At 44.5% G+C, this 26805-nt stretch overlaps 1 protein-coding gene across 9 annotated transcripts in view; it reads left to right on the top strand.

The window, feature by feature from the left end:
- Positions 1-26805, top strand: part of PITPNM2 (phosphatidylinositol transfer protein membrane associated 2) — a 441487-nt gene that overhangs the window by 140502 nt on the left and 274180 nt on the right. Inside the window, exon 1 of one of the 9 annotated variants that reach the window (XM_077293185.1) lies at positions 17000-19073. The exons of the other annotated variants lie outside the window; for them this stretch is intronic. The gene's annotated coding sequence lies outside the window, so the exon portion shown is untranslated. Of the gene's footprint in view, positions 1-16999; positions 19074-26805 lie in introns of those variants that run through there. 9 annotated transcript variants of the gene reach the window in all.

The raw sequence follows: 26805 nt of genomic DNA, 5'->3' as shown, positions 1-26805 counted from the left end.
ATTGACATTTCTGGATAGTGAGTCATGAGGAAAGTAAAATAATTGTCAACGGATCTACGGGAAAAGTTAGTTGAACTGTATAAAACAGGAAAGGGATACAAAAAGATATCTAAGGAATTGATAATGCCAATCAACAGCATTCAAACTGTGATTAACAAATAGAAAATCAGGGGCTCTGTAAAAACAAAACCATGGTCAGGTAGACCAACAAAAATGTTGCCACAGCTGCCCGAAAAATTGTTTGAGGTGCTAAGAAAAACCCACAAATAACATCAGCTGAAATACAGGACTCTCTGAAAACTAGCGATGTGGCTGTTTCAAGATGCACAATAAGAGGCACTTGAAGAAAAATGGGCTGCTTGGTCGAGTCGCCAAACGAAAGCTATTACTGCGCAAATGCCACAAAGTATCTCACCTACAATACGCAAAACAGCACAGAGACAAGCCTCAAACCTTCTGGAGCAAGGTAATTTGGAGTGATGAGACCAAAATTGAACTTTTTGTCCACAACTATAAACGTTACATTTGGAGAGAGTTCAACAAGGCTTATGATGAAAGGAACACCATTCCTACTGTGAAGCACAGAGGTGGATCGCTGATACTTTGGGGGATGTGTAAGCTGCAAAGCCAGAGGAAACTTGGTCAAAGTTGAAAAAAAGATGAATGCAGCATGTTATCAGCAAATACTGGAGGCAAATTTGCACTCATCAGCCTTGAAGCTGCGCATGGGACGTACTTGGATGTTCCAACATGACAACGATCCAAAACACAAGGCCAAGTCGACCTGTCATTGGCTACAGCAGAACAAAAGTGAAGGTTCTGTAATGGCCATCTCAGTCTCCTGACCTCAATATCATTGAGCCACTCTGAGGAGATCTCCCACATGCAGTTTATGCTAGACAGACCAGGAATTTACAGGAACTGGAGGCTTTTTGCCAAGAGGAGTGGACATCTTTACTATCTGAGAAAATAAAGAACCTTATACACAACTACCACAAAAGACTTCAAGCTGTCATTGATGTTAGAGGAAGCAATACGCGGTATTCAGAAATGGGGTGTGTGAATTTTTGATTATTGTCATTTGGATATTTTGTGTTGTCATTATGATTTAAGAAGAGAAAACACAGTACTTTGACAATAAATGGCTTCGATCAGTCACTAACCATGAATGGAGAAAATGTTTTGGTGTTATTATTCATATTCTCTGAAAAAAGGCCAAGAAAGCAAAAATTCTGCCTAGGTATGTAAACTTTTGAGCACAACTGTATGTTCCCAATACAGGTATACATGACCCCTTCATCACCATCCTGGTATACATGATCCCTTTATTCCCATCCTGGTATGCATGGCCCCCTCATGCCAATCCTGGTATGCATGAACCTCATCAGAAAAACATTTAAAAAAAGCACAAACCATTCTACTTACCTTCCCTGTGCTCCCTCACAGCTACCTGATCTAATGCCAGCAGCTGATTTATGCTTGTAAGCAGCGTATGTCAGTGATGTCATGTGCTGCTTACAAGCCGAGGACAGCTGCCGGAATACTCACTGCTCCCCACGCCCCGGGACTATGGTCTTCTGGAGCAGTTAATATTCATCTTCTTTAATTTTTTGCACAGTGTTAGCTGCAGCCGCCGGCCTAATGCAGTGGCTGGACAATCATGTGTGCCTGCTATATAAGAGAATGAATATTCATTGCCCATAGTCCCTCCCACCTTTCGGCTCTGGCTTCAGTGCATAGAGGTGGGAGCAGTGAATATTCATTTCTCTTTAACAGCGGGCACAGGAGTTAACCACGGCAGCTGGCTCCTGCTTCCTGCTTCTTATGACCTGCTCATCTGTCGCTGCGCTCCCCCACCTCCCCATCCACAGCAGGTATATCCAGACTATAAGACTCACCCCCATTTCCCTCCAAATTTTTGATTGAAAAATGTGCATCTTATAGTCCGAAGAATACAATATTTGATGAACTGCCAATTTTGCAAGTTTTCCCACCTTCAAAAAATGGATAGGTCTGTAATTTTTACCTTAAGTACACTTCAACTGTGAGAGACAGAATCTAAAAAAAAATCCAGAAATCCATATTGTATGATTTTTACATACTGAATTTCCATTTTATTGGATCAAATAAGTATTTGATACAATAAAATAACAGAACTTAGTATTTGGATCAGAAACCTTTGTTTGCAATTACAGAGGTCAGACGTTTCCTGTGGTTCTTGACCAAGTTTCCACACACTTTAGCAGGGATTTTGGCCCACTCCTCCATACAGATCTTCTTGCAACATTGAGTTTCAGCTCCTCCAAAGGAGGGGTTCAGGTCTGGAGACTGGCTAGGCCACTCCAGGACCTTTAAAATGCTTCTTACGGAGTCACTCCTTATTTGCCCTGGTTGTGTATTTCGGATCATTGTCATGCCAGAAGAACCAGCCTCGACTGTCATGATTCCCCAATGGCATGGGAACATCAGAAACACAAAATAACAGACTAGCCCTCGGGTGATGGAAACTCAAGCTGACCGTGACCTAAATCTACCACACAACTAACAGTAGCCAGGAAGCATTCCTACGGCTGCCTAGATGCCATGCGCCAGCCGGAGAACTAACTACGCCTGGAAGAGGAAGGAACAGACCTGGCTTACCTCTAGTGAAATTCCCCAAAGATGATAGTAGCCCCCACATATATTAACGGTGAGTTCAGAGGAAAAGACATACACAGTATGAAGGTAGATTTAGCAAAGCGAGGTCCACTTACTAGATAGAGGAAGGATACAAAAGAGGACTTCACGGTCAGCTGAAAAACCCTTTCAAAAACCCATCCTGAAATTACTTTAAGACTCCTGTGTCAACTCATGACACAGGAGTGGCAATTTCAGTCCACAAGAGCTTCCAGTAACAGGAAATGACAAACTGTAAACTGGACAAAAAATACAAAACAAAAAGGACAAGAGTCCACTTAGCTGATCAGCAGACTGGTAGCAGGAACATGCAACTGAAAGACTCAGGTTACAATGATGACCGGCAAGGAAGTGACTGGAGAGCAAGGCTAAATAGGGAACTCCCAAAACTGATGGAAGCAGGTGAGCTGAGGCAGAAAAGAACACACAAGTCTCCAGTACCACCAGCCACCACTAGGGGAGCCCAAAAAGCGGATTACAACAGTACCCCCCCCCCTTAAGGAGGGGGCACCGAACCCTCACAAGAACCGCCAGGGCGACCTGGATGAGCCCTATGAAAGGCACGAACCAAATCCGAGGCATGAACATCAGAGGCAGTTACCCAAGAATTATCTTCCTGACCATAGCCCTTCCATTTAACCAGATACTGGAGTCTCCGCCTGGAAATACGAGAGTCCAAGATCTTCTCTATAACGTACTCCAATTCACCCTCAACCAGCACAGGAGCAGGAGGCTCAGCAGAAGGAACCACCGGCACCTCGTATCTCCGCAACAACGACCGATGGAACACATTATGGATAGCGAAAGATGCCGGGAGGTCCAAACGAAAGGAAACAGGGTTAATAATCTCCAAAATCCTATAGGGACCGATGAACCGAGGCTTAAATTTAGGAGAAGAAACCCTCATTGGGACAAAACGGGAAGACAACCACCCCAAGTCCCCAACACAAAGGCGAGGACCAACCCGACGCTGGCGGTTAGCAAACCGCTGAGTCCTCTCCTGGGACAAATTCAAATTGTCCACCACTTGTTCCCAAATCCGATACAACCGATCCACCACAGCATCTACTCGAGGACAATCCGAAGACTCCGCCTGACCAGAAGAAAAACGGGGATGAAACCCCGAATTGCAAAAGAAAGGGGAAACCAAAGTGGCCGAACTAGCCCGATTATTAAGAGCAAACTCCGCCAACGGCAAAAAGGCAACCCAATCATCCTGATCCGCAGACACAAAACACCTCAAATACGTCTCCAAAGTCTGATTAGTTCGCTCCATCTGGCCATTAGTCTGAGGATGGAAGGCAGACGAAAAAGACAAATCAATGCCCAACCTGGCACAGAATGCCCGCCAAAATCTAGAAACGAACTGGGTACCCCTATCAGAAACGATATTTTCAGGAATACATGCAAGCGAACCACATTTTGAAAAAACAAAGGAACCAACTCAGACGAGGAAGGCAACTTCGGCAATGGCACCAAATGAACCATCTTAGAAAAACGGTCACACACCACCCAGATAACAGACATCCTCTGAGAGACAGGAAGATCAGAAATAAAGTCCATCGAGATGTGCGTCCAAGGCCTCTTCGGAATAGGCAAGGGCAACAACAACCCGCTAGCCCTAGAACAACAAGGCTTGGCCCGAGCACACACATCACAAGACTGCACAAAAACACGCACATCTCGAGACAGAGATGGCCACCAGAAGGATCTAGCCACCAAATCCCTGGTACCAAAAATTCCAGGATGACCCGCCAGCGTAGAAGAATGAACCTCCGAGATGACTCTACTGGTCCAATCATCAGGAACAAACAGTCTACCAGGTGGACAGCGATCAGGTCTATCCGCCTGAAACTCTTGCAAAGCACGTCGCAGATCTGGGGAAATAGCGGATAATATCACCCCATCCTTAAGGATACCTGTAGGTTCCGAATCACCAGGGGAATCAGGCTCAAAACTCCTAGAAAGGGCATCTGCCTTCACATTCTTAGAACCTGGTAGATATGAGACCACAAAATTAAACCGAGAGAAAAACAACGACCAGCGCGCCTGTCTAGGATTCAGGCGCCTGGCAGACTCAAGATAAATCAGATTCTTGTGATCAGTCAAAACCACCACCTGATGTCTAGCACCCTCAAGCCAATGACGCCACTCCTCAAATGCCCACTTCATGGCCAAAAGCTCCCGATTACCGACATTATAATTTCTTTCGGCAGCAGAAAATTTTAGAGAAAAGAACGCACAAGGTCTCATCACTGAGCAATCGGAACTTTTCTGCGACAAAACCGCCCCCGCTCCGATCTCGGAAGCATCGACCTCAACCTGAAAGGGGAGAGAGACATCAGGCTGGCGCAACACAGGGGCAGACGAAAAGCGGCGCTTAAGTTCCCAAAAGGCCTCCACAGCGGCAGAGGACCAATTGGCAACATCAGCACCCTTCTTAGTCAAATCCGTAAGAGGCTTAGCAACACCAGAAAAACCAGTTATAAATCGACGATAAAAATTAGCAAAGCCCAAGAACTTCTGAAGACCCTTTAGAGAAGTAGGCTGCGTCCAGTCACAAATAGCCCGAACCTTGACAGGGTCCATCTCAACAGAAGAAGGGGAAAAAATGTACCCCAAAAAGGAAATCTTTTGAACCCCAAAAACACACTTAGAACCCTTTACACACAGAGAATTCTCCCGCAAGACCTGAAAAACCCTCCTGACCTGCTGAACATGAGACTCCCAGTCCTCAGAAAAAATCAAAATATCGTCCAAATACACAATCATAAATTTATCCAGATATTCACGGAAAATATCATGCATAAAGGACTGAAAAACTGAAGGTGCATTAGAAAGGCCGAAAGGCATTACTAAATACTCAAAGTGGCCCTCAGGCGTATTAAATGCGGTTTTCCACTCATCCCCTTGCTTAATTCGCACCAAATTATACGCCCCACGGAGATCAATCTTGGAGAACCACTTAGCCCCCCTTATGCGAGCAAACAAATCAGTAAGCAGCGGCAACGGATACTGATATTTGACAGTAATTTTATTCAGGAGTCGATAATCAATACAAGGCCTCAGCGAGCCATCCTTTTTAGAGACAAAGAAAAACCCAGCTCCTAAAGGTGATGAAGAAGGACGAATAAGTCCCTTTTCCAGGGACTCCTTAACATACTCTCGCATGGCAGCATGCTCAGGTACAGATAGGTTAAACAAACGACCCTTTGGAAATTTACTGCCTGGAATCAGATCTATGGCGCAATCACACTCTCTGTGGGGAGGGAGAGAACCAATTTTAGGCTCTTCAAAAATATCCCCAAAATCCGACAAAAATGCCGGAACCTCAGAGGGAATAGATGACGAGATAGAAACCAAAGGTATGTCCCCATGAGCCCCCCGACATCCCCAGCTTAACACAGACATAGTTTTCCAGTCCAGTACTGGGTTATGAGATTGCAACCATGGTAATCCAAGCACTAACACATCATGTAAATTATGCAACACGAGGAAGCGAATCATCTCCTGATGGTCTGGAGTCATACGCATAGTCACTTGCGTCCAGAACTGTGGTCTATTACAAGCCAGAGGTGTAGAATCAATACCCTTCAGAGGTATAGGAACTTCCAGAGGCTCCAAATCAAACCCACAGCGCCTGGCGAAGGACCAATCCATGAGACTCAGAGCGGCGCCAGAGTCCACATAGGCATCCACGGTAATAACTGATAATGAACAAATCAGAGTTACAGACAGAAGAAATTTAGACTGTAAAGTGCCAATAGAAACAGACTTGTCAACCTTCCTAGTACGTTTAGAGCATGCTGATATAACATGCGCGGAATCACCACAGTAGAAGCACAAGCCATTTTTGCGCCTATAATTCTGCCGCTCGCTTCTTGACAGAATTCTGTCACATTGCATTTTCTCTGGCGTCCCTTCAGAAGATACCGCCAAATGGTGCACGGGTTTGCGCTCCCGCAAACGCCGATCAATTTGAATCGCCATTGTGATGGACTCATTCAGACCTGTGGGCGTAGGAAACCCCACCATGACATCCTTAACGGCATCAGAAAGGCCTTCTCTGAAAATTGCCGCTAGGGCACACTCATTCCACTGAGTAAGCACAGACCATTTACGAAATTTTTGGCAGTATATCTCAGCTTCATCTTGCCCTTGAGACAGGGCTATTAAAGCTTTTTCAGCTTGAATCTCCAAATTAGGTTCCTCATACAGCAACCCTAAAGCCAGAAAAAACGCATCCACATTGAGCAACGCAGGATCCCCTGGTGTCAATGAAAATGCCCAATTCTGAGGGTCACCTCGCAGCAAAGAAATCACAATCTTAACCTGCTGAACAGGATCTCCAGAGGAGTGAGGTCTGAGAGAAAGGAATAATTTACAATTACATTTGAAATTCAGAAACCGAGATCTATCTCCGGAAAATACCTCTGGTGTAGGAATCTTAGGTTCAGAAATAGGAGTACGTATAACATAATCTTGTAAATTCTGAACCTTCGTACCAAGATTATTTAAACCTGCAGCCAAACTCTGAGAGTCCATCCTTAAACCGGAGAGATCAGAGCCATTCAAGGATTAGAAGGAGAGAAAGGCAAGGCTGTAAATAGAGCAGAAATACAACTGAGCCAACTAAGTAGCAAACATGTGAGGAAAAAAAAAGAAAAAAAATCTACAGACTTCTTTTACTCTCCTTTCTTCTGCCAATTACTTTAACAGTGGCCGGTCATACTGTCATGATTCCCCAATGGCATGGGAACATCAGAAACACAAAATAACAGACTAGCCCTCGGGTGATGGAAACTCAAGCTGACCGTGACCTAAATCTACCACACAACTAACAGTAGCCAGGAAGCATTCCTACGGCTGCCTAGATGCCATGCGCCAGCCGGAGAACTAACTACGCCTGGAAGAGGAAGGAACAGACCTGGCTTACCTCTAGTGAAATTCCCCAAAGATGATAGTAGCCCCCACATATATTAACGGTGAGTTCAGAGGAAAAGACATACACAGTATGAAGGTAGATTTAGCAAAGCGAGGTCCACTTACTAGATAGAGGAAGGATACAAAAGAGGACTTCACGGTCAGCTGAAAAACCCTTTCAAAAACCCATCCTGAAATTACTTTAAGACTCCTGTGTCAACTCATGACACAGGAGTGGCAATTTCAGTCCACAAGAGCTTCCAGTAACAGGAAATGACAAACTGTAAACTGGACAAAAAATACAAAACAAAAAGGACAAGAGTCCACTTAGCTGATCAGCAGACTGGTAGCAGGAACATGCAACTGAAAGACTCAGGTTACAATGATGACCGGCAAGGAAGTGACTGGAGAGCAAGGCTAAATAGGGAACTCCCAATACTGATGGAAGCAGGTGAGCTGAGGCAGAAAAGAACACACAAGTCTCCAGTACCACCAGCCACCACTAGGGGAGCCCAAAAAGCGGATCACAACACTCGACCCATCTTCAATGCTGTTACTGAGGGAAGGAGGTTATTGGCCAAAAGCGCATGACACATGTCCCCATCCATCCTCTATTCTTTAAGGTGCAATCGTCCAATCCCTTTTGCACTCCCTCAGTATGATGTTTCCCCCACCATGCTTCATGGTTTGGACGGTGTTCTTGTGGTTGTACTTTTCTCTTCCTCAAAACCATGCAAGTGGAATTGATACCAGAAAGTTCTATTTTGATCTCAGCTGACCACATGACCTTCTCCCATGCCTTCTCTGGATCATCCAGATGGTCATTGGCGAACTTCAAATGAGCTTGTACATTTACTGGCTTGAGCAGGCGGACCTTGCTTGCTCTGATGTATTTTAATTCATGACAGCATAGTGTATTACTAACAGTAATCTTTGAGGCTGTAGTCCCAGCTCTCTTGAGGTCATTGAGCAGGTCTTCCCCTGTAGTTCTGAGGTGATTCCTATCCTTTCTCAGAATTATCCTTACCCTACGAGATGAGATTTTGCATGGAGCCACAGATCAAGGAAGATTGACAGTTATTTTGTGTTACTTCCATTTTTTTATAATTTCCTCAACAGTTGATGCCTTCTCACCAAGCTGCTTGCCTATTGTTCTGTTGGCCATCCCAGCCTTGTGCAGGTCTACAATTTTGTCCTTGGTGTCATTACATGACAGCTTTTTGATCTTGGCCATGGTGGAGAGGATGGAGTGTGATTGAGAGTGTATGCAGGTGTCTTTTATACAGGTTACAAGTTCAAACAGGTGCAATACGGGTAATGAGTACAGAGTATTAGGGCTTCTTAAAGAAAACTAACAGGTCTGTGGGAGCCAGAATTCTTTCTGGTTGGTAAGTGATCAAATACATTTTTCACGCAATAAAATGCAATTTATTTAAAAATCATACAATGTGATTTTCTGATTTTTATTTTTAGATTCTGTCTCTCACAGTCTAAGTGTACCTACAATAAATATTACAGACCTCTGCATTCTTTGTAGGTGGGAAAATTTGCAAATTGGCAGTGTAACAGACACTTATTTTCCCCATTGGGTGTGTGCATATTTATATATATATATATATATATATAGAGAGAGAGAGAGAGATATTAGATAGATATACAGACAGAAAGATACATAAAAATATGTGAGTGAGATATATAATGACTCATGAGTGCTTTGTGTGTGTAGATTACTGTACATGTATTTTATTAGTAAATAAATTATTTGTGGAATCCCTCAAATTTTTATTAACCAGCACAGGGAAAGCGGAGAGCTGGGGACAGATGTTTATAGCCTGGGAATAGGGTAATTCTCATGCAGCTTCCCAGGCTATTAATATCAGCTCACAGCTTTATACTTGGTCTTTCCTGGTTATTAAAAGGCCCCACCCAAAAAAATATGTTGTAGGTTCCCCCTATAATTAATAACCAGCAATGGCTAGGCAGACAGCTGCAGGCTCATACACTGCTCAAAAAAATAAAGGGAACACTCAAATAGCACATCCTAGATTTGAGTGAATGAAATATTCTCATTCAATACTTTGTTCTTTACAAAGTTGAATGTGCTGACAACAAAATCACACAAAAATCATCACTGGAAATCTAATTTATTAACCAATGGAGGCCTGGATTTGGAACGATACTCAAAATCAAAGTGGAAAATGAAGTTACAGGCTGATCCAACGACAGTGGAAATGCCTCAAAGCAAGGAAATGATGCTCAGTAGTGTGTGTGTGTGTGGCCTCCACGTGCCAGTATGACCTCCCTACAATTCCTGGGCAGGCTCCTGATAAGGCGGCGGATGGTCTCCTGAGGGATCTCCCCCCAGACAAAGCATCCGCCAACCCCTGGACAGTCTGTGGTGCAACGTGTCAGTGGATGGTGCGAGACATGACGTCCCAGATGTGTTCAATCGGATTCAGGTCTGGGGGACGGGCGGGCCAGTGCTTAGCTTCAATGACTTCATCTTGCAGGAACTGCTGACACACTCCAGCCACATGAGGTCTGGCATTGTCTTGCATTAGGAGGAACCCAGGGCCAACCGCACCAGCATATGGTCTCATAAGGGGTCTGAGGATCTCATCTCGGTACCTAATGACAGTCAAACTACCTCTGGCGAGCACATTGTAATAATTATAGGGGATAAATCAGGAGACTCTTTGCGTGGAACAAGACAACTACAGGACACAGTTTTATAAGTGGTAAAGTCTATATTATCACACGGTGATTCAAACAGGTGCAGAGAGAAACTCAAGTCCACAACACTTGGTGTAAATATTAAACGCAGCTTAGCAGTCTATAAGAAACTTCAGAGGAAAATGCAATCACGCAGAAAGTCTATGAAGCACAATTATTCTTGAGGATACTTGACACGAATAAATCCTTGTTTTAGTCCAAACACAGATAGATATGCTTATAAGGCAGTTCAAATAATATCTTAGCTCAACCAGGGAGGCCTGGGTAATAGTCTCAGGTTTTTGCAGAGCAACAACAGCTTACATGTCCAGCAAATGCAGATAGAAGTAAACAAGCAACAGATGAGGGAGGATTACTGGAAACTGGTGTATGCAGCAGGAACTCAGAGCAGAGTAGCAGGATCACCACGCAGGTTCACAGGAGCAGGTATATAGCCAGTAAGTCACCAGGGACAGGAGCTGGATGAAAGGCAAAATACTCTAGCACAGACTGAAGGCTGGGGTGGAGTTTTATAGCAGGAAGACACAGTGCACATGAGACCAAAGATGCCATCTTGGAACAGGGCAGTAATGCACAAAAGGTAATAAAAAATGTTCAGAGTCCTGACACACATGGAGGGCCACCCCACACCATTACTGATCCACTGCCAAGCAGGTCATGCTAAAGGATGTTGCAGACAGTAAATCGCACTCCACGGCGTCTCCAGACTCTTTCACGTCTGTCACATGTGCTCATTCTGATCCTGCTTTCACCTGCGAAGAGCACAGGGTGCCAGTGGCGAATTTGTCAATCCTGGTGTTCTGTGGCAAATGCCAAGCGTCCTGCACGGTGTTGGGCTGTGAGCAGAACCCTCATCTGTGGACGTCGGGTACTCAGACCATGCTCATGGAGTCGGTTTCTAATCATTTGTGCAGACACATGCACATTTATGGCCTGCTGGAGGTCATTTTGCAGGGCTGTGGCAGTGCTCCTCCTGTTCCTCCTTGCACAAAGGCTGAGGTAGCGTTCCTGCTGCGGGTTTGTTGCCCTCCTATGGCCCCCTCCACATCTCCTGGTGTACTGGCCTGTCTACTGGTAACGCAGCCAGCCTCTGGACACTACGCTGTCAGACACAGCAAACCATCTTGCCACAGTTCGCATTGATGTGCCGTCCCTGGAAAAGCTGCACTACCTGAGCCATTTGTGTGGGTTGTAGAGTCCGTCTCATGCTACCACAAGTGTGAAAGCAGAACCAACATTCAAAAGTGACCAAAACATCAGCCAGAAAGCATTGGTACTGAGATGTGGTCTGTGGTCCCCACCTGCAGAACCACTCCTTTATAGGGTGTGTCTTGATAATTGCCAATAATTTCCATCTGTTGTCTATTCCATTTGCACAACCTCTTGTGAAATTGATTATCAAACAGTGTTGCTTCCTAACTGGACAGTTTGATTTCACAGAAGTTTGATTTACTTGGAGTTATATTTTCTTGTTTAAGTGTTCCCTTTATTTTTTTGAGCAGTGTATTAATAGCCTAGGAAGGGGCCATGGATATTGGCCCACTCTCAGACTCAAAACATCAGCTCTCATCCACCCTAGAAATTACGCATCCATAAGATGCACCTTCCATATCTGTTTAACCCCTTAGATGCTGCTGTAAATAGTGACTACATAATATAAACGGTTAACAGAGTGTGCTGCCTTCCTCTTTAACCCTAAGGTCATAGTTGTGTGGTCCTGAGGCTTGCCATGGCAATTCGCGGCCTTAGAGTCTGCCGGCTATAGGGACCTGTTCAGAAGTTATCAACATTTAGGTGGTAAAAACACACTTTTTCTTTCCTGTCATGTCATTTTGCATTAATTCTTGAAAATCATTTGAAGGGTAAATAAACTTTCTGACAGTTTTCAAACTTTCTGGCAGTTTTCAATATATCAGGGGGTGCTGTTTTTAAAATGGTATCGCTTTTGGATATTTTCCAATATATAAGATCCCCAAAGTCACTTCAAACCTAGATAAGTCCCTCAAAAAAATACATTTTGTAAATTCCCCTGAAAAAAATTAAAAATTGCTGCATTTTTAAACCTCCTATAAGGCTAACAAAATAAAATACAATTTTACAAATGGATAATAAAAAGGTGAACAATAGTCAGCTCACCTGTTAAGCAGATTTCCCAACGTCCAAAACTCGCACAGATGAAGGCTGAGCAGTCGGTATAGGATCAATGAAGAGCCGGTGAAATCCAGCGAGAAAATGTGCTTTAGTGATAAAATATAGCTTTTAATGAGCCATTTAAAACAAGGGGTTACATCACCAATAGTGCTCCACCAAAAATGACATAGCACATAACTGCATCATACACACAGTGCAGCTTTACAACCAACGCGTTTTGACTTTAAAATGTGAGCATTTTATAAATCATCAGTTACGTCTAGAAAACTTGAACTATTTTCTCACTTGTTATCCTTGTGAAATACACTTTTTTTTACAGCAACAGTTAGTAATAATTTACAGGACAATTCACAGTTTTCTATGTTAAAGCATTGCAATGTACCCATAAAAACAAACAGATGCCATACTGATGTTCCATATGGGATCCGATTTTTTTCTTTACGCATCGATAAGCATGAACAGGCAATTTTGACCTGACATACAGAAGAAACTCGTGCATGCTTTTTGAAAAAGGGGAGGATTCCAGAAAAGTCACCACAGGTGAGGACCCCTTCATTGTAAAGTAGCGTCTTTCTGGAGCAAAAGGATCATCTCAGTTCAGTTGATCTCCTGCAGCTCTCCATCTTGAATTGTCTCAGCTGTTGTGTGTTGACCACTCCCCTCTGATATATATTCTGTCCACTGGCACTTGGGAGTTGCCAGTGATAGTTCTACTTCCTGGTTTGGTGGTGAAGGAGAAAGTTCAGTGTTTGGAGTTGGTGGTTGGAGAGTTTTTCTGGAGAATGCTGCGTGGAGTTGGTATTCATGTTTTTCCTTACCCTCTCAGATTAGGTTTCCCATCTCTATGTATACCTCCTTTGTTTCCAACTCTATTGTTTTCGGAGTGTATTTGTATGATTGTAGGTTTTTTTTTTTAACCCTGTCTGTTAACCCTGTCTGTCTGGTTAGTGTTTTTCTATACACTTCAGGTCCTCAACACCCTGGGTGGGAGAGGGATCCAATAAGCGTTAAGTTATGATAATAGATAGGTACAAGAACCCGGCATCTTCACCTTCAGGAGTACTCCAGAGGGCAGGGATAAACTAGGGCGTCCCTAGTTCGAAGGATCGGGTACGTGCCCACAGTCCTTAGTCACTACATGACAAAAACTGAGGCAAGTTTAAGACATAGATGAGATAAATGTATTAGGATAATGCAGTCTTAAAAGGAATATGTCAGTAGTATCAACCCTCCTAATCTGTCTAAATGGGTATGTAGGTTAAGTATAAACCGTGCGACGGTTGCGTCGTGTTTTGGCGGACCGCCGCCACAAAAAAATGTTACATGTAACTTTTTTTGTGCGTAGAGTCCGCCATTTTCGAGCGCGCATGCGCGGCCGAAACTCCACCCCCTCCTCCCTGGACCTTGCAATGGGGCAGCGGAAGCGTCGTAAGACTGCTTCCGCTGCCCACGTCGGGCATTTTTTTCACAGTATGCGTCGGGCCGACGCAGTGCGATGGCCCCGTACCGACGCTAGTGTGAAAGCAGCCTAACTTGTAAGATTACAAGTGATACATGGTTATGTTAATAAAGTGTTGTGCCTTCTGACAAGTTAAGGGTTTCAATATTTGTATTTATGTTAGGAGAATTAAAGGGAATCTGACAACCCCCCCCCTTGGACGTACCTAACTTCTTAATATGGGCATACAAATTCTAGAATGCTTAAAATAGTCATACCTCCATACCTCATATCTGCGGTCTTGCGCAGAAATAATCTTTGAATCCTTTATGTTAATGTGTTCTTCCAGGCTCTGGAGTGTACGGTGCTTGGAAGAAAACTCTGTCTCTGGTCTTCATTAGTGTACCTGTCACCTCCCATCAGCGTCACAGTTCCCTGTGACGTCTAGTGGTTGCCCCGAGCCTGCAATCCTGGACAAGCCCTTTCATCATAAAGTGAAGCACTGTGTAGTATGCCAATCTCAACAGTGTGTAATATGCTCACTGTCAGAATTCAGCTTTGTTCTAACAGTCATCACATGACCACTTCACTTATATTCAGTTTTCATACTTACGGACACGTGACAGCTAGCTTTTTTTTCCCGTTTCTCTCAGATTGTTCACTGAACATTGAAAAAATTAGACTATGTTCACACGTTGCGTTTTTGCTGCATCTATTTCCGCAGGCAAAACCTGCTCTCTTGGCAGTAAAGAAGCTGCTTCAAAAAATCAGGTTTTGCTGAGTTTTTGATGCTTTTTGGCTGTGTTTTTATTGCTGTGTTTTTGTTGTCTCTTGTGTATGTTGATAAAGTTTAGTGGCTCAGAAAAAGCATGATTTAACTTCTTTAGGTTTTTGTACCAAAAACACAGCAAAAACTTATACCTGCATTTTTTGCTGTGTTTTTGCAACTAGCCATTGTTTCTTATAGGTGAAAAAACGCTGCAAATATGCAGAAAAAGAAGTGACGCTGCAGTTTTCAAAAATGCAGCAGTTTTCCAAATCAGTCAGCAAAATAAACCAATGTGTGTGCATGAGATTTCTGAAATGTCATAGGCTTTGCTGGTACTGTAAAACGTAGCTTAAAATTTGCATTAAAAAGCAGCAAAAACGCAATGTGTGAACATAGCCTTAGGACGAGAAGCTCATTGGCACGTGACTGTAATTGTGCAAATCACATGTGAATGATTGGTCACATGACGACTACTCAAACTGCTTGAGTGGGGGTATCAAACTGAATGCTTACCCCGGGTGCAGGAAAACCTAGATTATTATTATTATTATTATTATCATTATTATTTATTTATATAGCAACATTAACTATGGTGCTGTACATGAGAAAGGGGTTACATACAGAGTTATAGATATCGTTTACAGTAAATGAATTCACAATGACAGACTGGTACAGAGGGGAGAGGACCCTGTCCTTGCTGACTTAGGTTCTACAGGATAATGGGGAAGAGACAGAAGGTCAGGGGTGCAGCAGCTCTGGTGGTGGTGAGGCAACAGGATGGTTATTGCAGGCTGTAGGCTTTACTGAAGAGATGGGTTTTCAGATTCCGTCTGAAGGATCCGAGGGTGGTGGATAATCGAACATGTTGAGGCGTGGAATTCCAGAGGATGGGGAGAAATCTTGGAGACGGTTGGGTGAGGAACGAATAAGTGTCAAGGAGAGTAGGAGGTCTTGGGAGGATCGAAGATTGCGTGAGGGAAGATATTGGAAGATTAATTCAGAGATATAGGAAGAGGACAGGTTGTGGATGGCTTTGTAGATCAGTGCTAGTAGTTTGAACTGAATTCGTTGGGGAATTGGCAGCCAGTGGAGGGATTTGCAGAGGGGAGAAACGGGAGTAGCGAGGAGAGAGCTGGATTAGCCGGGTAGCAGAGTTGAGGACAGACTGGAGTGATGCAAGAGAGTTAGCGGGGAGGCCACAGAGGAGGCTGTTGCAGTAGTCAAACCGGGAGATGATGAGGGCATTCGCAAGAGTTTTTGTAGACTGAGGGCTGAGGAAGGGACGAATTCTGGCAATATTTTTGAGGCGACAGGAGATGGCAAGAGTTTGGACGTGCGGTTTGAAGGACAGGGCTGAGTTAAGAGTTACTCCAAGGCAGCGGATTACAGGTGCGGGAGAGAGCGTGATGCTGTTTACCATAATAGATAGATCGGGTAGGGGAGATGCACGAGATGGAGGAAAGATGATGAATTCGGTTTTGTCTACATTGAGTTTTAGGAAGCGAGAGGTGAAGAAGGGGGATATGGCTGATAGACACTCCGGGATTCTGGACAGCAGGGAAGTGACATCTGGGCCAGAGAGGTAGATCTGAGTGTCGTCCGCATACAGGTACTGGAAGCCATAGGACTTTGAGTTGTCCTAGGCCAAGGATATAGATGGAAAAAATTAGATGCCCCAGGACAGAGCCTTGAGAGACACCAACAGAGAGAGGGCGGGATGAGGAGGTAGTGTGGGAGTGGGAAACACTAAATGTGTGGTCGGAAAGGTATGAGGCAATCCAAGACAGTGCAAGGTCTTTGATGCCAAGGGAAGAAAATCTGTAGCAGTAGGCAGTGGTCGACTGTGTCGAGGGCAGAGGACAGGTCGAGAAGGAGGAGGATGGAGAACTGGCTGTTGGCATTGGCTGTGAGTAAGTCATTAGTAATTTTGTTCAGGGCAGTTTCGGTGGAGTGGTGGGGGCGGAAGCCAGATTGGAGGTTGTCAAGGAGTTAGATGAGAGGTGGGAGGAAAGTTGAGCATGGACATAATGCTCAAGGAGTTTTGAAGCAAACGGGAGCAGTGATATGGGGCGATAGCTGGGCATAGCAGTTGGGTCAAGGTTTGTTCTTTTTTTAAGATGGGTGTGATGGTGACATGCTTAAAGGCAGAGGGGAAGATACCAGAAGATAACAATAGGTTGAAGAGATAGGTTAGGGCTGGAATGAGCGTGATAGTGAGGTTGGGGAGCAAGTGGGAAGGATGGGGTCAAGTGCACAGGTGGTTTGGTGTGATTTGGAAAGGAGGTGATTAAGCTCTCCTTCAGTGATGTTGGAGAGGGAGGTTATTAGGGAAGGGCAGAGGTCTGGTATATGGAGTGGTTGGGGTGGTGGAACAGTAAAGGTTTACCTTGTTTTGTCGATCTTATTTTTGAAGTAGGTGGCAAAGTCCTCAGAAGAGATGAGGGGACTTGGAGGTGGCAGTGGTGTTCGGAGGAGAGAGTTGAATGTGCTGAACAGTTGTTTTGGGTTGTAGGATAATGAAGATACAAGGTTTGTGAAATAGGTCTGTTTAGCAGAGGTGAGGGCTAATTTGAAGGCAAGTGTAGCTTGTTTGATTCTAGATACTCCTCTGGCTCATTTAGGCTAAGTTCACATTAGCGTTCGGCTGATATGCGGAGAGCTGCTTACTTCCTCTGTTAATCTCCTCCTACTTCCTCTTAGCTCCGCCTACTTCTGCATGCGTCCTGCGTACCTATCTTTAACATTGAGTATGCAGGATATGCGGATGAGTCGTTTTGACATGCTCACCGACCGCACGGAAATGCAACTTGTTCCGTGGTATACATATGGTGCAAGTCAGAAGTAGGTGTATGAAGCGGGCTCACGCTGCAAGCCCGCCTCATACCCGGCAGACAATGGCTGTGTATTACCGCCAGTACCTGCCGCTATCAATCATGGGCGGAGCGGTTTATTAACCTGTTAAATGACGTGATTGCGGTTGCTGATGGGTTGTCATGACAGCTGGGGGTCAGCTAATGACCCCAGTGACTGTTATGTGGAGCTCATTTGAAACCATTCCTTTGGCTGAAGTATCACTGCATATAGCACAAGCGATCGGATGATTGCATCTTCAAGCCCCGCTAATACATCAGTAAAAAGTAAAAAAAAAAAAAAAAAAAAAAAAAAAGTTCAAATCACCCCCCTTCTCTCCAGTGAAAATAAAGATATTACAAAAAAACACATATTTGGTATCGCTGCCTTCAGAAAAGTCCGATCCTGAACCCATTCAGTTGAGAAAATTAAAGAATGCCAAAATTATTACTTTTTTTTGGTCACTGCAATTCTACAAAAAATAATGTAACATGCGATCAAAAAGTCACATCTATCGAAAATGGTACTAATAAAAAACTTGTTTCGCTCCAGTTATTTTACAGCTTCATCGTACAAAAAATAAAAATGTTGCGGTTCTCGGAAAATGGTGACAACTCCAAAATCAAACTTCAGATTTTTTTTCACAACTAAAATAATAAAAAAAACTGGACATATTTGTTATTGGCAGAAACGTATTGATGTGGAGATTAATATGTTGGTGGTCATTTTTACCTCAAAAAATTTACACTGTAAACACAATTCCCCAAAAAACAATGTCAGAATTGTGTTTTACACAATTTCACCACACTTGAATTTTTTTCCCTGCTTTCGCACACACTGTGTGGTAAAATGAATGGTGTCATTGAGAAGTACAATTAGTCCTGCAAAAAGCAAGCCCTCATATGGCTGTGTGGGCAGAAAAATAAAAAGTTATGGCTCTGGGAAGAATGAAAATGGGCTGCGGCGTGGAGGGGTTAAAAAGACCTCTTGAGTTGCAACGCTGGGTGATATTTTTAGTGAAATCCTTTTTTCTTAGCACGCAGAGCGCCGCTCACGTTCATGTGCAAACATTCTGTGCTGCCCGCTGCCCTGCTATTGCTGTGCAGAAGGTGTTCCCTCTTGGTGCAATGTTTCCACGGCCTCTTCTGTTCAGCAGAGCGGTTAAGAAGCAGCATTCATCGGCGTCCATCTGCCATTAGTCACTGTGTCCACAAGCTCTACATTTGCATCACGGTACAGGATATGTCTGATGGCTGCTGTGTAACTCTGCCATATCCCCGCATCTTCTTCAGCCTCATCTCTTTTCTCCATGGCAACTTAGCTCTATGGTTTTCAGGAGATGAGAAAAGAGAATCAATTTTTTTCCCCCTCTTCCTTCCGTCTCTAACTCTATTTTTGAACATGGCTCTTGCCTCCTCATTGGCATGCACGGTTCGTTATGCTCCTCACACCTGACGGGCAGGAATGACAAGTGATGACGGGGAAGCCTGCAGCGGCGGAGTGGGTGCACCCCATGAGCCTGACAGACACAAGGTATTGCATTGGAAGCTTGGTGTTCCATTTACGGCCTGTGATCATCTCTCAGCCCAGTGTGTGGAATGTCCGTTTCTATGTACATTATTGCATCTTTATGTGTTTTGTTGTTTTCTTAGACAATTTCTAAAAAAAAAAAAAAATGTTAACCCTTTGCTTGCAGTAGCTACGACACGTCTAATTATAAGTCATCTCCTCAGGCCTATGTAGCCATTGCAGTGAATAATTATTAAGTTATACGTGCTTCATTGCTCTGTAACTGCAGACTGAAACCTTCTGTGCTACCAGAGCAATGAGCTCCAGGCCTGTGCATCGGCTTCAGGGGGCTTTACAGCCATTACAGCAAGCACATACAGGAAATATCTTTATTGTTAACCCATATTTGTGGATTGAATGTGCACATAGCTCGTGGCATAGAGTCTTTGTACAGAACTCTTCACCATGTATTGATTTGGACAACATGTCTCTCAATTAAGATTCCATTTTCTGTCTTTTTCTGTGATACTCATTGATTTAGTCTAATTTTTGCCATTTAATTACTTGATGGGGCCCTACTTTGCCGCTTTAATCTTCCTGTTCTACAGAATCCATTGGTCTGCTTATATAAAGTGAGACGAAATGACTTCACTAATGCGGGATGCATGCTGAGGTTCTGGATTTTGTGTCCAAAATCTAAAATGATGGCACTTAGTTATAATAAGTATGATAAGCAAGCGTATATGATGGCAACAGGTGAATTCACATGCTGTAGATTTTGTTGCAGAATATTCTGAGGCTGAAAATAGGTTAGGAATATGTCAGTTGTCGAACTTGCTGCAAGAAAACCTGCAGCATTTGCATTCACCCTCTGGCGACGTTCCCTCCATGAGCTTCTGGTGCTTTTTGGGGTATATTTGCCACATCATAAACCCAGAATCATGCATTTCCAGGATGGATTTATAGACTCTTATGCCCACTGTGCTTTTTAGCGCAGTGGTGCATGTTTCAAATGCGCATCATGTTAATTCCCCTTGCAGATACACTGAGTTTAATGTATGGATTTTCCCAATAGACTTGCATTTGTGCAGAAATTCCACAGGTAAAAAAACGCACATGCGTTTTTAGCGCGTTTCCACAGCAAAAATAATAAAAAAAGCATGTAATCTGCTGCAAAGTATATCAATACATTTTTGTCAAATAATAGGAGGTATCAAGCAAAGCGGCTTTATTTAAAGCTTGAAACGCCAACAAGAGACAAGAATCGCAGTGTCAAACATGCGATAAAAACGCATTAAAAATCCGCACACAAAAATGTAATAAAAAAACACAAGTAACCTCAATTAAACAGTAGGTACAGAAACTCCTGCATCGTCATCAAAAGCTTATCTTGGGAATGTAGCCTAAGGGTACCGTCTCACAAAACGATTTATGTTGTGAAATTGGATTCTGGGCTCCCCCGGTGGCCACTTGTGGAATTGAACTTGTGTGCATCATCTCCTCTGTTCACCTGCTCCTATCAGGATGTGGGAGTCGCTATATAACCTTGCTCCTCTGTCAGTTTCTTGCCGGTCAACAATGTAATCAGAAGCCTTCTGTGCTTGTTCCTGCTACTAGACAACTCCCAGCTAAGTTGGACTTTTGTCCTTGTGTGTTTTTGCATTTTGTTCCTGTTCACAGCTGCTGTTTCGTTACTGTGTCTGGAAAGCTCTTGTGATCGGAAATTGCCACTCTGGTGTTATGAGTTAATGCTAGAGTCTTAAAGGAATTTCTGGATGGTGTTTTGATAGGGTTTTCTGCTGACCATGAAAGTGTCCTTTCTGTCTTCCTGCTATCTAGAAAGCGGACCTCGATTTTGCTAAACCTATTTTCATACTACGTTTGTCATTTCATCTAAAATCACCGCCAATATATGTGGGGGCCTCTGTCTGCCTTTTGGGAAAATTTCTCTAGAGGTGAGCCAGGACTGTCTTTTCCTCTGCTAGGATTAGGTAGTTCTCCGGCTGGCGCTGGGCATCTAGGGTTAAAAAACGTAGGCATGCTACCCGGCTACTTCTAGTTGTGCGACAGGTTTAGTTCATGGTCAGTATAGTTTCCATCTTCCAAGAGCTAGTTCTCATATATGCTGGGCTATGTTCTCTCGCCATTGAGAATCATGATAGTTTGACCGGCCCAAAAAAGGGTTAAATTACTGGCTGAGAAAGGAGAGAAAAAAGAAGTCTGCTACAATTTTTTTTTTTTTTTTTTTCCCTCTAGTTCTGAGTGTGCTCTTAATTGAATCACTTGCTAGTCTGCCTATACTGCAGCCTTCCTCTCTTTCTCTCCTTCTAATCCTTGAATGGCTCTGTGTTCACCTGTTTTAAATGGATCTTCAGAGTGTAGCTACAGGTTTGAATAATCTCGCCACAAAGGTACAAAATTTGCAAGATTTTGTTGTTCATGCACCTATGTCTGAGCCTAGAATTCCTTTGCCTGAATTCTTCTCGGGGAATAGATCTCACTTTCAAAATTTTAAAAATAATTGCAAATTGTTTTTGTCCCTGAAGTCTCGCTCTGCCGGAGACCCTGCACAGCAGGTCAGGATTGTAATTTCCTTGCTCCGGGGCGACCCTCAAGACTGGGCTTTTGCATTGGCACCAGGGGATCCTGCGTTGCTCAATGTGGATGCGTTTTTTCTGGCCTTGGGGTTGCTTTATGAGGAACCTCATTTAGAGCTTCAGGCGGAAAAGGCCTTAATGTCCTTGTCTCAGGGGCAAGATGAAGCTGAAATATACTGCCAAAAATTCCGCAAATGGTCTGTGCTTACTCAGTGGAATGAGTGCGCCCTGGCGGCGATTTTCAGAGAAGGTCTCTCTGATGCCATTAAGGATGTTATGGTGGGGTTCCCTGTGCCTGCGAGTCTGAATGAGTCCATGACGATGGCTATTCAGATCGATAGGCGTCTGCGGGAGCGCAAACCTGTGCACCATTTGGCGGTGTCTACTGAGAAAACGCCAGAAAATATGCAATGTGATAGAATTCTGTCCAGAAGCGAGCTGCAGAATTTTAGACGAAAAAATGGGTTGTGCTTCTATTGTGGTGATTCAACTCATGTTATATCAGCATGCTTTAAGCGTACTAAGAAGCCTGACAAGTCTGTTTCAATTAGCACTTTACAGTCTAAGTTTATTCTATCTGTGACCCTGATTTGTTCTTTGTCATCTATTACCGCGGACGCCTATGTCGACTCTGGCACTGCTTTGAGTCTTATGGATTGGTCCTTTGCCAAACGCTGTGGGTATGATTTGGAGCCACTGGAGGCTCCGATACCTCTGAAAGGGATTGACTCCACCCCATTGGCTAGTAATAAACCACAATACTGGACACAAGTGACTATGCGTGTTAATCCGGATCACCAGGAGGTTATTCGCTTTCTGGTGCTGTATAATCTACATGATGTTTTGGTGCTGGGATTGCCATGGCTGCAATCTCATAACCCAGTCCTCGACTGGAGAGCTATGTCTGTGTTAAGCTGGGGATGTAAAGGAACTCATGGGGACGTACCTTTGGTTTCCATTTCATCATCTATTCCCTCTGAGATTCCTGAATTCTTGTCTGACTTTCGTGACGTTTTTGAAGAACCCAAGGTTGGTTCACTACCTCCGCACCGGGAGTGCGATTGTGCCATAGACTTGATTCCGGGTAGTAAATACCCTAAGGGTCGTTTATTTAATCTGTCTGTGCCTGAACACGCTGCTATGCGAGAATATATAAAGGAGTCCTTGGAAAAGGGACATATTCGTCCTTCGTCATCTCCCTTAGGAGCCGGTTTTTTCTTTGTGTCTAAGAAAGACGGCTCTTTGAGGCCGTGTATTGATTATCGACTTTTGAATAAAATCACGGTTAAATATCAATATCCGTTACCACTGCTTACTGATTTGTTTGCTCGTATAAAGGGGGCCAAGTGGTTCTCTAAGATTGATCTCCGTGGGGCGTATAATTTGGTGCGAATCAAGCAGGGGGATGAGTGGAAAACCGCATTTAATACGCCCGAGGGCCATTTTGAGTATTTGGTGATGCCTTTTGGTCTTTCAAATGCCCCTTCAGTCTTCCAGTCCTTTATGCATGACATTTTCCGCGATTATTTGGATAAATTTATGATTGTGTATCTGGATGATATTCTGATTTTTTCGGATGACTGGGACTCTCATGTCCAGCAGGTCAGGAGGGTTTTTCAGGTTTTGCGGTCTAATTCCTTGTGTGTGAAGGGTTCTAAGTGTGTTTTTGGGGTTCAAAAGATTTCTTTCTTGGGATACATTTTTTCCCCCTCTTCCATCGAGATGGATCCTGTCAAGGTTCAGGCTATTGGTGATTGGACGCAGCCCTCTTCTCTTAAGAGTCTTCAGAAATTTTTGGGCTTTGCTAACTTTTATCGTCGATTTATTGCTGGTTTTTCTGATGTTGTAAAACCATTGACTGATTTGACTAAGAAGGGTGCTGATGTTGCTGATTGGTCCCCTGATGCTGTGGAGGCCTTTCGGGAGCTCAAGCGCCGCTTTTCTTCCGCCCCAGTGTTGCGTCAGCCTGATGTTGCTCTTCCTTTTCAGGTTGAGGTCGACGCTTCTGAAATCGGAGCTGGGGCGGTGTTGTCGCAGAGAAGTTCCGACTGCTCCGTGATGAGACCTTGTGCTTTTTTTTCCCGTAAATTTTCGCCCGCCGAGCGGAATTATGATATTGGGAATCGGGAGCTTTTGGCCATGAAGTGGGCTTTTGAGGAGTGGCGTCACTGGCTTGAGGGGGCCAGACATCAGGTGGTGGTATTGACTGACCACAAAAATTTAATTTACCTTGAGTCTGCCAGGCGCCTGAATCCTAGACAGGCGCGCTGGTCGTTGTTTTTCTCTTGGTTTAATTTTGTGGTGTCGTACCTGCCGGGTTCTAAGAATGTTAAGGCGGATGCCCTTTCTAGGAGTTTTGAGCCTGACTCCCCTGGTAATTCTGAGCCCACAGGTATCCTTAAAGATGGAGTGATATTGTCTGCCGTTTCTCCAGACCTGCGGCGGGCCTTGCAGGAGTTTCAGGCGGATAGACCTGATCGTTGCCCACCTGGTAGACTGTTTGTTCCTGATGATTGGACCAGTAGAGTCATCTCTGAGGTTCATTCTTCTGCGTTGGCAGGTCATCCTGGAATCTTTGGTACCAGGGATTTGGTGGCAAGGTCCTTCTGGTGGCCTTCCCTGTCACGAGATGTGCGAGGCTTTGTGCAGTCTTGTGACGTTTGTGCTCGGGCCAAGCCTTGTTGTTCTCGGGCTAGTGGATTGTTGTTGCCCTTGCCTATCCCGAAGAGGCCTTGGACGCACATCTCGATGGATTTTATTTCGGATCTGCCTGTTTCTCAGAAGATGTCTGTCATCTGGGTGGTGTGTGACCGTTTCTCTAAGATGGTCCATCTGGTTCCCTTGCCTAAGTTGCCTTCTTCTTCCGAGTTGGTTCCTCTGTTTTTTCAAAATGTTGTTCGTTTGCATGGTATTCCTGAGAATATCGTTTCTGACAGAGGGACCCAATTCGTGTCTAGATTTTGGCGGGCATTCTGTGCTAGGATGGGCATAGATTTGTCTTTTTCGTCTGCTTTCCATCCTCAGACTAATGGCCAGACCGAGCGGACTAATCAGACCTTGGAGACATATTTGAGGTGTTTTGTGTCTGCGGATCAGGATGATTGGGTTACTTTTTTGCCTTTGGCGGAGTTCGCCCTCAATAATCGGGCCAGCTCTGCCACCTTGGTGTCCCCGTTTTTCTGTAATTTGGGGTTTCATCCTCGATTTTCCTCCGGTCAAGTGGAATCTTCGGATTGTCCTGGAGTGGATGCTGTGGTGGAGAGGTTGCATCAGATTTGGGGGCAGGTGGTGGACAATTTGAAGTTGTCCCAGGAGAAGACTCAGCTTTTTGCCAACCGCCGTCGTCGTGTTGGTCCTCGGCTTTGTGTTGGGGACTTGGTGTGGTTGTCTTCTCGTTTTGTCCCTATGAGGGTTTCTTCTCCTAAGTTTAAGCCTCGGTTCATCGGCCCGTACAAGATATTGGAGATTCTTAACCCTGTGTCCTTCCGTTTGGACCTCCCTGCATCCTTTTCGATTCATAATGTTTTTCATCGGTCATTGTTGCGCAGGTATGAGGTACCGGTTGTGCCTTCCGTTGAGCCTCCTGCTCCGGTGTTGGTTGAGGGTGAGTTGGAGTACGTTGTGGAAAAGATCTTAGACTCTCGTGTTTCCAGACGGAGACTCCAGTATCTGGTCAAATGGAAGGGATACGGTCAGGAGGATAATTCTTGGGTCACTGCCTCTGATGTTCATGCCTCCGATCTTGTCCGTGCCTTTCATAGGGCTCATCCTGATCGCCCTGGTGGTTCTGGTGAGGGTTCGGTGCCCCCTCCTTGAGGGGGGGGTACTGTTGTGAAATTGGATTCTGGGCTCCCCCGGTGGCCACTTGTGGAATTGAACTTGTGTGCATCATCTCCTCTGTTCACCTGCTCCTATCAGGATGTGGGAGTCGCTATATAACCTTGCTCCTCTGTCAGTTTCTTGCCGGTCAACAATGTAATCAGAAGCCTTCTGTGCTTGTTCCTGCTACTAGACAACTCCCAGCTAAGTTGGACTTTTGTCCTTGTGTGTTTTTGCATTTTGTTCCTGTTCACAGCTGCTGTTTCGTTACTGTGTCTGGAAAGCTCTTGTGATCGGAAATTGCCACTCTGGTGTTATGAGTTAATGCTAGAGTCTTAAAGGAATTTCTGGATGGTGTTTTGATAGGGTTTTCTGCTGACCATGAAAGTGTCCTTTCTGTCTTCCTGCTATCTAGAAAGCGGACCTCGATTTTGCTAAACCTATTTTCATACTACGTTTGTCATTTCATCTAAAATCACCGCCAATATATGTGGGGGCCTCTGTCTGCCTTTTGGGAAAATTTCTCTAGAGGTGAGCCAGGACTGTCTTTTCCTCTGCTAGGATTAGGTAGTTCTCCGGCTGGCGCTGGGCATCTAGGGTTAAAAAACGTAGGCATGCTACCCGGCTACTTCTAGTTGTGCGACAGGTTTAGTTCATGGTCAGTATAGTTTCCATCTTCCAAGAGCTAGTTCTCATATATGCTGGGCTATGTTCTCTCGCCATTGAGAATCATGACAGATTTACCAACGATCACGACCAGCGATACGACCTGGCCGTGATCGTTGGTAAGTCATTGTGTGGTCGCTGGAGAGCTGTCACACAGACAGCTCTCCAGCGACCAACGATTCCGAAGTCCCCGGGTAACCAGGGTAAACATCAGGTTACTAAGCGCAGGGCTGTGCTTAGTAACCCGATGTTTACCCTGGTTACCGTCGTAAATGTAAAAAAACCCAAACAGTACATACTCACATTCCGGTGTCCGTCAGGTTGCCGTCTGCTTCCCGCACTGACTGACTCCCGGCCGTAAAGTGAAAGCAGATCACAGCGGTGACGTCACCGCTGTACTCTGCTTTCACTTTACGGCCGGGAGTCAGTCAGTGCGGGAAGCAGACGGCAAGGGACCTGACGGACACCGGAATGTGAGTATGTACTGTTTTTTTTTTTTTTACATTTACGACGGTAACCAGGGTAAACATCGGGTTACTAAGCGCGGCCCTGCGCTTAGTAACCCGATGTTTACCCTGGTTACAAGCGAACGCATCGTTGGATCGGTGTCACACACACCGATCCAACGATGACAGCGGGAGATCCAGCGACGAAAGAAAGTTCCAAACGATCTG

Source organism: Ranitomeya variabilis, chromosome 1 (genome assembly GCF_051348905.1).
Source record: "Ranitomeya variabilis isolate aRanVar5 chromosome 1, aRanVar5.hap1, whole genome shotgun sequence".
In the NCBI taxonomy this organism is placed as follows: Eukaryota; Metazoa; Chordata; class Amphibia; order Anura; family Dendrobatidae; genus Ranitomeya; species Ranitomeya variabilis.
This window is presented reverse-complemented; position numbering and strand designations above follow the sequence as displayed.